This window comes from Leptidea sinapis, chromosome 10, assembly GCF_905404315.1.
Source record: "Leptidea sinapis chromosome 10, ilLepSina1.1, whole genome shotgun sequence".
Taxonomy (NCBI): Eukaryota; Metazoa; Arthropoda; class Insecta; order Lepidoptera; family Pieridae; genus Leptidea; species Leptidea sinapis.
The window spans coordinates 2,566,847-2,579,676 of NC_066274.1; the positions used below are offsets into that span (position 1 = coordinate 2,566,847).

At 32.0% G+C, this 12,830-nt stretch overlaps 2 protein-coding genes across 3 annotated transcripts in view; both read left to right on the forward strand.

Moving 5' to 3' along the window:
* Positions 1–12,830, forward strand: part of LOC126966542 (uncharacterized) — a 309,865-nt gene that overhangs the window by 73,622 nt on the left and 223,413 nt on the right. The gene's annotated exons all lie outside the window — the stretch shown is intronic.
* LOC126966536 (ras-related protein Rab-37) overlaps positions 1–12,830 on the forward strand; it is a 75,297-nt gene that overhangs the window by 19,652 nt on the left and 42,815 nt on the right. Inside the window, exon 1 of one of the 2 annotated variants that reach the window (XM_050810669.1) lies at positions 3,383–3,483. The exons of the other annotated variant lie outside the window; for it this stretch is intronic. The gene's annotated coding sequence lies outside the window, so the exon portion shown is untranslated. Of the gene's footprint in view, positions 1–3,382; positions 3,484–12,830 lie in introns of those variants that run through there. 2 annotated transcript variants of the gene reach the window in all.

A 12,830-nucleotide genomic window follows, 5' to 3' on the forward strand; every position in this document is an offset into this window, starting at 1 on the left:
ATCAAGATTATCTGTCAAGTGACGCTGTCAAAATATAACAACAGGTAAAGCTCGACAGGTTTTGTATTTCAAATAGTTTTAGCTTCATACGCTGCGGACATATTGCCCGGATAAGATGAAGATTTGAGTCATCGCGACAGATATGGAAAAGCAATTTGTCGTATCATTAAATAAAGTTTTGACGTCTGTTGGTATTATAATTCAATTATTGCTTAAATCTCGCCACAATATCATATTTTAACTCGATGATATAACATCCGCAAACCGTCGTAATTTTCCTTTGGCCCTTCGTATCACAAAGGACGCGCGAAGGGTAAGTATATTAACAATAAAGGACGCTTGTATTATATTTATTTACCTGTAAAAGGGATAAAGATTTATGTTGGTGATATTGTCGGATTTATAGGGATATTCCTTTATGACGACAAAATAAAATTTCTAGTTCACTGCATTTCTGTAAAATTATTTATATTTACTTAATTGTATACCTTTTGACTTTTGACACCCATCGGTTGTAATTATAATGTTAAATGGTATTTACTTTTTCTACAATCGTAACGTTTATTGTTTATTTATTTAGTTACAGCAAAAAGTTTATTAATTCACCTGGTGGTCACGAATCGAAATAAAATCTATCCTTTCCTAATTTGGAGCAAAATGCACACAGTGTGCAAAATTTGATTTAAATCGGTTGAGTAGTTTAGGAGTTCAACGCGTACAAACAACGTGACAAGAAATTTTTATAACTATTTTTTTGACTTTTAAGATATTTGTCTAAAAAACAGCAATTGAATTAAAAAAGTCTAACCGATGAAATACTTTGATTGGTATAGTTGCAGGTTGAGAAAGTGTTTCTGCAATAGATTCCTATTTATACTAAATAACTGCTTACTTGCGGCTTATTTAACGGCTATGTAGCTTCTATTACCTTCGTATTTACATTTTTATGATATAATTTTACTTTAATTTTAGTAGCCAATAGCGATTTTTCACATAATGTTGTGATCATTACCTGACCAATGAGCATCTGTAAATATACCGAATTGTTAGAGTCTAAACATTGAATTTCAAATTAAGTAAATCCCTTTAATTGGATTTAATACAACATAAAGCCTTTGGGATATTGAAGTTAATATCAAAGAGGCTTATTACAGATTGTAATATGAAGCAATTTGTTTATTGATAAATATTAATATAAAGCCAGTTCTCCGGAATACCAAGAACACTTACTTTAATATTACTTGCTCTAGATTCTCGTCCTGACTTTTTTATGTTCAGGGAAACTAATTATTTAACTCTATTGTACTATTTTTTTTGTTTTATTTATTTATCCATGGTCGGATCCGCGTTGGAATCACCACACTTCGTGTTACCTTCCCATAATAAAACACATGTTTGACGTTTATCTGTTATGTATCTTTTTTTTTATATTAATAGACACGCGGAAAGAAAAATGTGAATGGTAAAATTGTAATTCGGAAACGTCCATTTTGAAAAAGGAATGGTTTTGTTTTTGAAGTTTTTTTTCAGCCAATTCTTAAAAGAAGGTTGCCGACTATAAAGTTTTTATGTACAAAATTAAATTCTCTTTGGAGTCCTTTTTATTTCGAAAGTATATCTTGTGAACTTAAAACGTTATCCCAATTTTAAAAGTGTGATACTAACCTTTGAAGGCCAGTGTATATAAAATTCTCATGTCGCGGTGTTTGTAGTTAAACTCCTTCGAAACGGCTTGACCGATTCTCATGAAATTTTGAGTGCATATTGGGTAGGTCTGAGAATCGGACAACATCTATTTTTCATCCCCCTAAATGTTAAGGGTGGTCCACCCCCATTTATTTTTTAGTTTTTTGACATATTTTTTAAAATTTGTTTGATTATGAGACAGCATTAAAAAATACATACAACTTCAAATTTTCACCGATCTACGATTAACAGTTACTTTTGTATCGCGATTTTAATTTCGGCAATACAACGTTTGCTGGGACAGCTAGTTTTAAATATATTACTCGTATGACATTTGTCCGTAATATAGGATTTTTCTATATTATTATGAATACCTTTATTACCTTTTTTCCCGGGGTTAAATTTACACTTGTTTTCATACAATTTCAACTTTATGTTTGTACCGTGTACCAACGTGAGCTTTCCAATTAAATAGAACACGCGTTGACGTTTGTCCATAATATATTCTGAAGAATATTTTTTTTTCATATTCATTCATTAAATTCCTGTATCCCCTAGCTGGGGCAGAGGGCGTCCACAGTGCATCTCCATCGCGATCGGTCCTGAGCTTTTAAGACTTAATTTTTGATATTATGAATGTGAAATTTTATGGGTGCCCGTACCTGAAATTTACTCGCGGTTGAAATTAAACTTATTTTCGTACAAATCTAGTTTTCATGTTCGTACCGTGTATTGACTAATGTTTTCGATATACCGAGCGAATAACAGTTAAATCTTTTTTTACAATGTTTTTATAACTATTATAATGAGGAATAAACAAATTGTCGTAGTTTCTATTGTCATTCTAGTAAATATATATGTCGCAGCTAAATTGTCAAATCCGTGATTTTATAATTTCACTAGTGACATGTATTATAATTTAACGGTAGTATGTCAATTGACTTCATTTCTTACAATTTAACGGCCTGTTTTTAATGATATTATAATATATCCAGGTGTATCACGAATGAAGTTAGCATTGAGAGACCGTCGAGCGTTCTGATTGGTCAATTTTTTTCATTCCTTAGACCAATATATTTTATATGGACATTATATTAGATACCTACATACATAATATTAGTATCGGGAATCGTGATTTCTATGTTTAACTTAGCACCAACATCAAAATATTGTAGTGAGACGTATTTTTAACTGTTTAGTCACCTTTTTTTAAAAATATGGATAAACATGTCTGAAGTCCGTATTTTATTTGGAAAAATATTTACATTTTATTTCTCGACGCGCCAAATAACTTATATTACACATTCAGTTCTTACTCACTCGTGGCTAACTGTGTTTAAATTAAAAAATAAATGTTGGTTGTGTGACAGGAATTAACATAAAGCCATTTATTACGTGCTTGCTGTAACTAAGAAACTCAATGTCACATCACAAAATAGCACTTATTTATAGAGCTTATAAAACCTTTATAGTCCAAACTACATTTCCTCTAATTAGTGGAGGTACAGACCGCATCCAATTTGCAGCATCCGAGCAAGAAGCTCAATGCCGTTACCCCAGCGACGCGGGAGGGGCTCGTAGAGGCAACCCCAGCCAGACAACAGGAGTGAACTAGGATTTACGAGCAGTCGAAGTACGACAGGAGGGCGCGTTGACGTTTCAAGCCCTCTCGTATCGCGCGGAACTTCGTTAACAATAGAAGCTCTGTTATTTCGCGCGGGAACTCCGCTGACGTGCTTCAAAAGTTTTGGTGTTCAATTATCTCAGTTTCTCTGTGTGATCGGATTGCTGTTGAACGTAAAACATTCGATTATTTTCATTTCGTAGATAATTTCGCTGAAAAACATTATTTCATGATAAGTTAATATAGTTCTTACTTATTATGCATATATTATATCAATCCAATTTGATATATCTACATATTTATATATAATTTTTGCAAATAAAAAAAGTATTGATTATGTTATAGGATGCGTATGTTGATAATCAAATATCAAAAAAAAAATAGAAGGAAACGCATAGTTTTTTACAAGTTGTTTGTAAATAAAAGATTATTTTAACATTTCTAAGCTGCCTATATGGAAGTTCTTATACAGACAACATGGCTCTTGTTTCAATGTTTTTATTATAGTTCCACGGTACTTATAAACACAAGCATGGAGTAGCTGATACGATTCATGTAACCAATCGTTCTTCAAAGATCATCAAACATATTATTTTAAACGGTGATTTGTTTTTAGTTCTTAAACAAAATTTTAAATTGAATTTAGTAACAGTTTTCAAAAGAGGAACAAGATTTTTGCCAAGCGATTAAGAGGATTTTTTTAATGACTAGGTAGGGCAAATCTTATTTTTATTTTAGCATACCTGTGGGTGGAAAAAAATTCATATACCGCGACACTCGTTATTCGTTTCCAATGAACGGATTTTAATATTTAAACTGACATAGATAAGGCGCGAATACTTAACGCTAGTTATATTCATAGAACATATTATATCCTATGGTATGTTGTTTATGGCCTGCAGTCGATATTAATACCATATTTGTGCTGCCTAGGTCCTTAAGAATCATTAAGAGAAAAATATAATACAAAGTCATTTGAACATTTGCATATCAATATATTCATGATAATGTTATATGTATGTCCACAGCCACTAATAATAATAAATAAAACAATACAAAAAACAATAATAAAAAAAATAAAACAGATAATGATTTTCAGTATTACATATTTTACTTTTATTCAACTAACTCATTTTTTAAATTTACATTCCATAAATACGAATTGAAAATCCATCGACCTTTCTATCAAACACTCCAATAAGTAAATTAAAAAAGAGATTAGATATCTGCTTTTAGTTATTTTCACAATTCAATTGAGTATAGAAGGTACCATTCAGCTGTTTTCCTCACAATAATATTGATACAATGGAAATCGAAGTTAAAGTTTTAACTGATAAAAGTTTAACATCAATTTCCATTATATAATTTATAGCTTATCTTGTTATAATTTTATTTCTTCACATCTTATATATATTTATATATTTTTTATTAACTATCTTTTGCGGTTACGTATTTACTTCTATTTAGTCAGACATTATTTTATTTTTCGGTTTTTCCTCTTTTTAGATATGCCTAGTTAAAGTAAATTCAATCTATCTAAGAGTTCAGAATTGAAATCAAGAAATGTTAATAAAGCAGTTTGTTCAGTTTTAAATTTCTGAAATGACACTTGACGTTTAAGGACATCAACGCTAACGAAAAGCTAGTAGTAAATAAAAATAAAAAAACCTATTATGTCATTGCTGATTACAAAATGAAAAATGCTCTGAGATTTATGATTCGATTTACGTAATTCTTCTTTTGTTTAATGCGAAATAGATGCCATTTGGTCCCATAAAAATTTTACATAATTTGGCCCAGTAGTTTTCATTTTATGAACATTTATATGAAAATTTTCGTCTACCTGGATGACATAATTGTTTTCTGTGTACGGCCTTTTTTGGAGTTTTCATTCAAGTTGATTATATATTATTATTAACTGACACTAAAACGTTAAAATTTAAAAAATAAACTTAAAAAACAAAAATGACTTAAAACCTATCAATAGGTAGCACATATAAATAATAGTATTTTATTAATATTAAAGGTAAAGGTTTGCATAAGAGGTGTTTTAAATTAAATTTTTAGTTATTTGATACTTTTCAGTTTTTAAGTCGGTTTTTTTAAACGTAGTTTATTTTTAATGATTGAGCTTGCCTTGGCATGTGTCAGATTTTTCCTATTTTTTCTTATTTATTACTATTCCTCGTTAATTTTAATTAATGTTATCTTTTCTTTGTTGTTAAATATCAACTGTTGGCAAGCATACGCTAGGCACTTGAGATACTTCAGCTCACTGCAAAAGATATAATAAGATTCATGTAAAGAACAATCTTAGCAGTGAGCTATAGTTAATCTTAACAGTGGTACTATCACAATAGATCATATTGGTTGCAGTGAAACAGGGCTGCAGTGAACTGTATAAATGCCGTTTTACAAACCATAACCATAGTACCTTTGTTTTAATTTTAATATGTACTCCAAGTAGCTCTTTTTTGTTCCACGTTAACTGCCTTCTAAGCTCCATTTATTTATCATTTTTAGTCAAAGTTAATTCGCTTACCTCGTAAAATTCTTCGTAAAGTTATCTTGTCGCAAATATATTATGTTTCAAGTGTTTTGTAAAAAGTTGAAATCTTTTCACATTATGGTAGTAAGTGGCATGGTACAGAGAGTACGCAGTAGAATGAATATCAAAATCGGATTATAGGCCCCCAAGTGGGTGCTTTATCAATGTAGAGACGAGTAACAGAGTGATACAAAGTCTTTGTAAATATGAGATAGCTTTATATATTATACGTACGATTTATATGTCTTTTGATGTTATCTTTAAGTGCGATCAATACTGTGACTGATGGTAATACCTACTATGTTTACGATCAGGAATGTTCGTAATACTAATTTTTATTATGACAATAAGGGACGAGACGAGCAGGACGCAGTAACGTTCCCTTGGTCCTGGGACTTCGACATTTTATGCTCTGGCTAAGCACGAAGGGCGAATTAACACAAATAATTCACAATTTAGATTATAAATGGGTTTATTAGTCATCTTATCATCAAGTGATCACTGTCGCCAACATTCCGATTTTTATAGATTATCTAAAAGCGGTAATGAATGGGATCATAATCACACGAGATATAATACTATATAGTTATTAAATACTTGTGTAAAATAAACATTATGTTAGCACGGCATCCTGTTCAGAATACACCTTCTTGTTTTATATTGTTATACTACGGGCAATAATTTACATCGGATGACCTAAACAAACAAAGTCACCTAACGAATTTATTACAAACTGAAGCATAACAAGCACTTAATTTTGTTAATGAAGTAAAATAAAATGTACTGTGTACCAGAGATGATGTTTAACATTGATTATTTGTAACATGAGTTGTGGCCAGCTTATACATAACTCACTTACAGTCTATTAGCCAAGCGTTTGTAGCAAAAGCCTGCATTTTAGTGCAGGGTTTTATTTAAAATATGCCTTCGTGTGTTTCGAGATACTGTTTAACAAAATTAACTAATAAAAATAAAAAAGTGACCACTTATTTCAACGGGTTATATTTAAAGTAAGGAAAATTTAGTCATTTTAAATTGTGATTACACCTATCTGATCACGATGGCAATTGGCAACTGCGTAAACATTTAATGAATGTGAATGTTATAGTTTTTGGCCCGCAATCATTGAATTTAAATCTAATCAAAGGATTGACTGAAATATTTTCTTTTGGGTATTATTATTATTTGGTTATTCGCCGGATTCTAAATGTTTTCAATTGAAAAAGGGCGTGGTTGTCAATTAGTGGGCATAATAAGGTAGCCCAAAATTTTCTTCACATTTTATATGAAAACTTTTTCATAGAAAGAATAACAATTGAAAAATAACTGGGAGCAACATTACTAATATGTTTCATTTTTGAAATGTAACCCTTTTTTATTTCGTAAAACGCGACCAGATACTAAAAATACAGCTAAGATACATACTATATGCGAAAAAATCTTATGGCGTCTAATTCATATATCTTATGTTACGTTATTATCCGCCTTTTTTGAATAATGGGAATGCTAAATACTCGGGTTGATACTAGCAGCCGAATTCCGCCACCGGACTACGTCAATATGTGGAATTCCACCCTCGCCATATTGACATCTGAAATTCCACATCGGGCGTTTATCGAGGAACTTTTTTGCCCCGCACAGCCACTCTGTGGAATCAAATAGCAGCTGTAGTTTTTCCAGAATTCGAAAAAGAATTCCGAAATCCGAAAAGGCGGATGCCTAATGGACCATTTCCCATCACGTGAGTCTGTTATTACCCCCTCTTATATTATGTAAGATAATATCCAAAACTGTATGCGGACCGTATTGAGAAATACAGAAGCAGAAGTAGAGGCAGTTGCTAATATTTTATAACATTTGTTATTTAATTCTTCACAGATTCATACCCTTATTGTTGGTTTTTAATTATTTTATATCTTTTCTCATAGTCAATAAGCCAATGAAATATATTAGAACAAAATTCATAAAAATTTATGAAAATTACTCGAGAAAAATTGATGATGAATTAATTACTTAAATAAGCTTCTCCATCGCATCCCAAAAATTTTAATCAAATTAAACAACTCTCGTAGTTCAAAGCCGTTGCGTGATTGACTTTAAACTTTATTAAAAAGTTTCCTTTTTGTTACGAAAGCTGCAAAAAATTTGCCTATTAAATTAATTGCTGAAATATTTCAGCATATTAGGAATGAACTCATTCAGTTACGCGCCACCTCCACGAGCGTGCGATATTATCGTCGTGCTACGTATCACAAATGGCTGAATGCGAGCAAAACACCAACATACTATTGCGTGCACTCTGCACATCTTTGAACTCGGCGTACGAACAGCGCATTCGACGCAAAACGTGGCGCACCTTCTGTGAGAGCTGGTCAAACGCGCAAGTAAAATGAACTCTTTTCTACAAAATATTTAACTGTACTATTGTCGTGTTTATGCGGCGTATCCGTAGCTGGTCGCGTCGATATATTCGCGGGATAGTCATCGTGGAGATGATTGATGATGGAAGGTCGGAATCGCTCGTGGAGGTAGCACCTTTCACCAGTGGCACACAATAATGCTAATTCGTCATGCACGACACTTAAAATATATTTGGCCATTTTCCCACAAAAGCTAGAAATAACTTATAATGTATCTGCTTTGACACGCTGCTGGTAGTGCAGTGCCAAAAGCATTGAACACTGCGTTTCAGTTTAAAGGGTGCGATAGCTAGTGAAATTAATGGACTATTGAGACTTAACGATCGCAGTGCCGTTCAAAATTCTGGGTTTTTCAAGAACCATTGCAATGTCAATGGGTGGACCATCAGGTGAACATCTTTCTCATCTCGTTACTTTTATGATAAAAGAAGAAAAATAGAATATAATTTATGTCAATAAAATAAAGAAATATGACTTTGAATATAAAATCATTACTAATATATTTTTTACCATTTACACCACCCTTCTCGAAGATAAATGCGATAAACACGATAACTGCGCAAATTACCTAAATGGAAATTATAACAAAACTCTCTCAAACGGTTTTAACAACCATAAAAACAATGACGCTTTTGTTTTAAAGAGGATAATTAAAAATATTACGCTTGCCATTTTCAATCTGAAATTGTTGAAGTCTAAAATGAATGTAAATGCAAACCGTATTTTAATTAATGTTTGTAATTAAACGTTACATATAGGACTACTGGCGTGAATTTAATTGAATGGAACTATAAAGTAGCAAACGGCTGAAAGGCACAAGTGGCAGGGACCGGTTCACAAAACAGTTATAGATCTTCATAATAGAGAGCCCGAATCGACACACGCACACATACACATGATTTACGCAACCGCTAAGCATACTTGGGAAGACAAAAATATTGAATGCCACGCCTTGCGCCGCCGAGACTGGTCGCTGTCAGAGTTAAAACAGCTGCGGCACCATATTTATTGGTTGCTATCATCTCTTGTTAGTATAATGATTTTCTCATTGACTATTAAATTCATAAGCACTTTGCATTCATACTTCAAAATTTAGTGGTTTTCCTGTCAGTAGATCTGGAGGATACCCCCTACAACCTCACAAACTTTACTGTCACCGAGTAGTAAGCATTACAAGTATAACTATGTTCTTGGTGTTAACATTATGATTATCACAGTTTCTAGAACATTCGCTAATGTACCTCTATACCCACTTTCACTATATTATCGAGAATGTTCGTGAATGTATCACGATCGTAATCACTCCACCGTTGAAAGGGATGTCAAAATTGGATTACGCGTAAAATTGATACAGCAATATCGTTTTTACTCCAGCCCAAATAGAATTTATAATTGTTCGGAGGAAATTGTGAACTCGACTGAGTGCAGTGTAGTATGTCAAGGGCCAAGGTTTATCAGCTTCCGCCTCACCGATGCCTGTATTGGAATCGGATGAATAATTATTGTGTGCGGGAACTTTATTAAACTTTTTAATTACACTTACCGTCAACCTTTTCCACTAAAGCTCTAAAATTACTTTTGCTCGTGAATATGTTCTTGAATGGCAAAGTAATTTTAAAACGAAATTCCAATTGAAAGTGTGTAAATAATTATATATTTATTAATATAAGCCTCTATTCCGTTACACAAATTATTTAAAGTTGCATCAGCTACTGCATCTGTTTGTCCTTATTTGACAAAGGCCTCTTTCTGTAGTGCCGCTTCTACATTTTGGCATCATTAGTATTTATTTTCTTTTCGTATTTCTAGCGTACCAGAATACGATTTTTTAACTTAATTTTCTCTGCCTCGATGGTTATGTTTTGTTCCATTTATATTGTTTCACTTTGACCAGTTTTGTTTTGTTTTTTATTGCTGCTTCTTATTCTGTCTATTGTTATGCTGATTTATTTCTTTTGCATCACCTCTTATTAAATTTTTTCTATCAACGAAATAATTTGGCCTATGTGGTTTTGTATAATATTTGTTTGGAGTGATTTTAGAATTGGCGATTCTTGAATAAATGTTAAATTTCTTAATAAATTAATACCTATATCGAGAATGATGGGTAAGAAAATATATAATAATTTAGATATCTATATAAAAACAGTAAAACATTACAAGCGTTACATAATATACACTAGTATATCGGTGTTAATGAGGGGTTACAATCCACGGATATTCGAGTTATAATGTTTGGAAAGCAACATGTACGCATTGACAGCAATTTCGAGAACAAAAGCAATGTCGTTCAGCAAATTGCCACAGAGACGCTGTTTTTGACAGCCCTTCGATAGAGTTTCTCGACGACCTAACTCTCATAATTGCTTTAAATTAATTTGGCAAACATATTTACAAATAACTTTTGAATGACTTCTAAAACTCATTACAGCTATACAGAATAATATTACGAGTAATGAGTATATGTCCCAATTCTTTTTCATTAAATTAGGGAAAAAAAAGATTTCTTGTCACGGTATTGTAGTTATCAGGCATCAGCGCTAACCTTCCTACTGTTTAACCACATATTTTATTAAAGACCTCATGTATTTATTTATCGTTAAAACAAAGCATATAGCACAACACTATTAAAATAAACCGACTAGTTGTGTTTGGTTTTTCACGTTTTCTGATCTTTAATTACTTTAAATTATAATAAATTAAATTAAAATTATGAGCAGTAAGATAAAATATTTTTTGGTGATTTTTTGTGAAGTTATTAAAATAAAACAATTTATTCATAATAAACTTTCTTTTATAGATGGATATTCAATAACAACTACATCATAACTTCTATTATAGGGAATAGGAATTCAGAAGTGAAAGGAAGTTGATCCTATTTTTATTCAGGTTGTAATAAGATTTCTGAATATTGGTGAATACGGCCTGAAAATAGATTTGGTAGTTTTTTAATATAGCACGCTCCTTCGAACAGACGCGGCACGAGGACTGTGTTTCATTCATTTACATTCCCATATACATAGTATAAGATAAACGCGTGAAATGTAATTTACGTATGAACGTTATGTCTAGCCTATATTATTCAATTCTTTTTCAATATTATATATTCCAAACAATTTTTGTGACCAAAATAAAAGCTTTCAAATGACATTCTTTACGAACTTCTCTTTTATGCGTCGGATTTACCTCTGCGTGTTGGATTACTTAAGGTTCGTAAGGCATATTATATCACTCATGAAGGTTTTTTTCGTGAGAAAGTAATGAACTCGTAAGCCAAAATACTCACAAAAATAAATAGAGCCAATGCTATGTAACCAAGTCTGTATGTTATCATGGGCTCTGTATATACGTGATCAAATCATTCATTCTATTTTTACTACGCTCAAGACGATTTCCTTAAATTTTCTCTACACCTGCAAAGGAAAGATGATAATTTCAAATCGATCTATAATCGGCGGAGATATAAGGTAACAAACGTACAAAATAACAAGTACAATCAAATAGAGAACCTCCTCCTGTTTTTTAAATTCGGTTGATAGTAAGCCTCACCATTGAAGTAAACTTAAGTAAGTAAGTTAACTAAGAAAGTTTGTCTGTTTACAAATTTAGGTCTGATTTCACCAACACAAACTAATCGCAGATATAGAGTAAACGTGTTTAAATGCTGATTGCCGAATTTTGGACGCTCAACATATTTGATCGCGTTCAAGAGCTGTCACTGTCGCTATCGTAATAGAAACATTTATATTCAACAATTTTTGGTTTTGTTCACACTGACTGATTTGACAAGTATTTGATAAATTTTGTTGCTTAAGACATGTAAACTCAGTTTACGTCAACACGCTCAAAAGGTATTGGTGAAATCGCGATTAATGAAATTGTGTTTAATCGAGGTCAAGACTGGCATTTCAACTTCTAAACATAAAACTGAGTTAGAAGGATAAATCTCAGTTAGAAGTCACATTAGATAAAGCAATCGAGCTGGTACATAATCATAAATACAAAAAAAACGATAATTTAGAAATTGAAAACTCTTCTACGGCTACGACTTGCCTTAATTACCTAATTTTGTAATGAATGCTCCTTGGCCACTGCAGAGAAGTATATTAATAGTTATATAATTCTATAGACCAACTCTAGTCCTATCTTATTGCAATAATTGCCTTTAATATTTAAAAATATAATTATTTCTTTAATAAGATCATAGCCCTGGTATTTGTCAATACTGGCAAATTCAAATCGCACCAATCAACATTATCATAGAAACAATTAATTGCTGTATCAGACATTTCTTAGTTTTATATAAATGCCTTTATCACTACTAAACCTTTCTTATCTCATTTATATAACCCCATTTTCTTTGCTTGTTCTCTGGAAGTAAATAGGGCCCCAGATCAGATCTCGACTGCCTGCAAACTTTTGAGTGAACTCACATGACCGTGAAGATAATAATCATGGCTATCCGTAATACATGTTAAATTATTATTAATTACTGTATCTACCCTGTGAATATACTAGAAAAGTTGCCCGAAAGACTTTGTTCTGCTCAAAA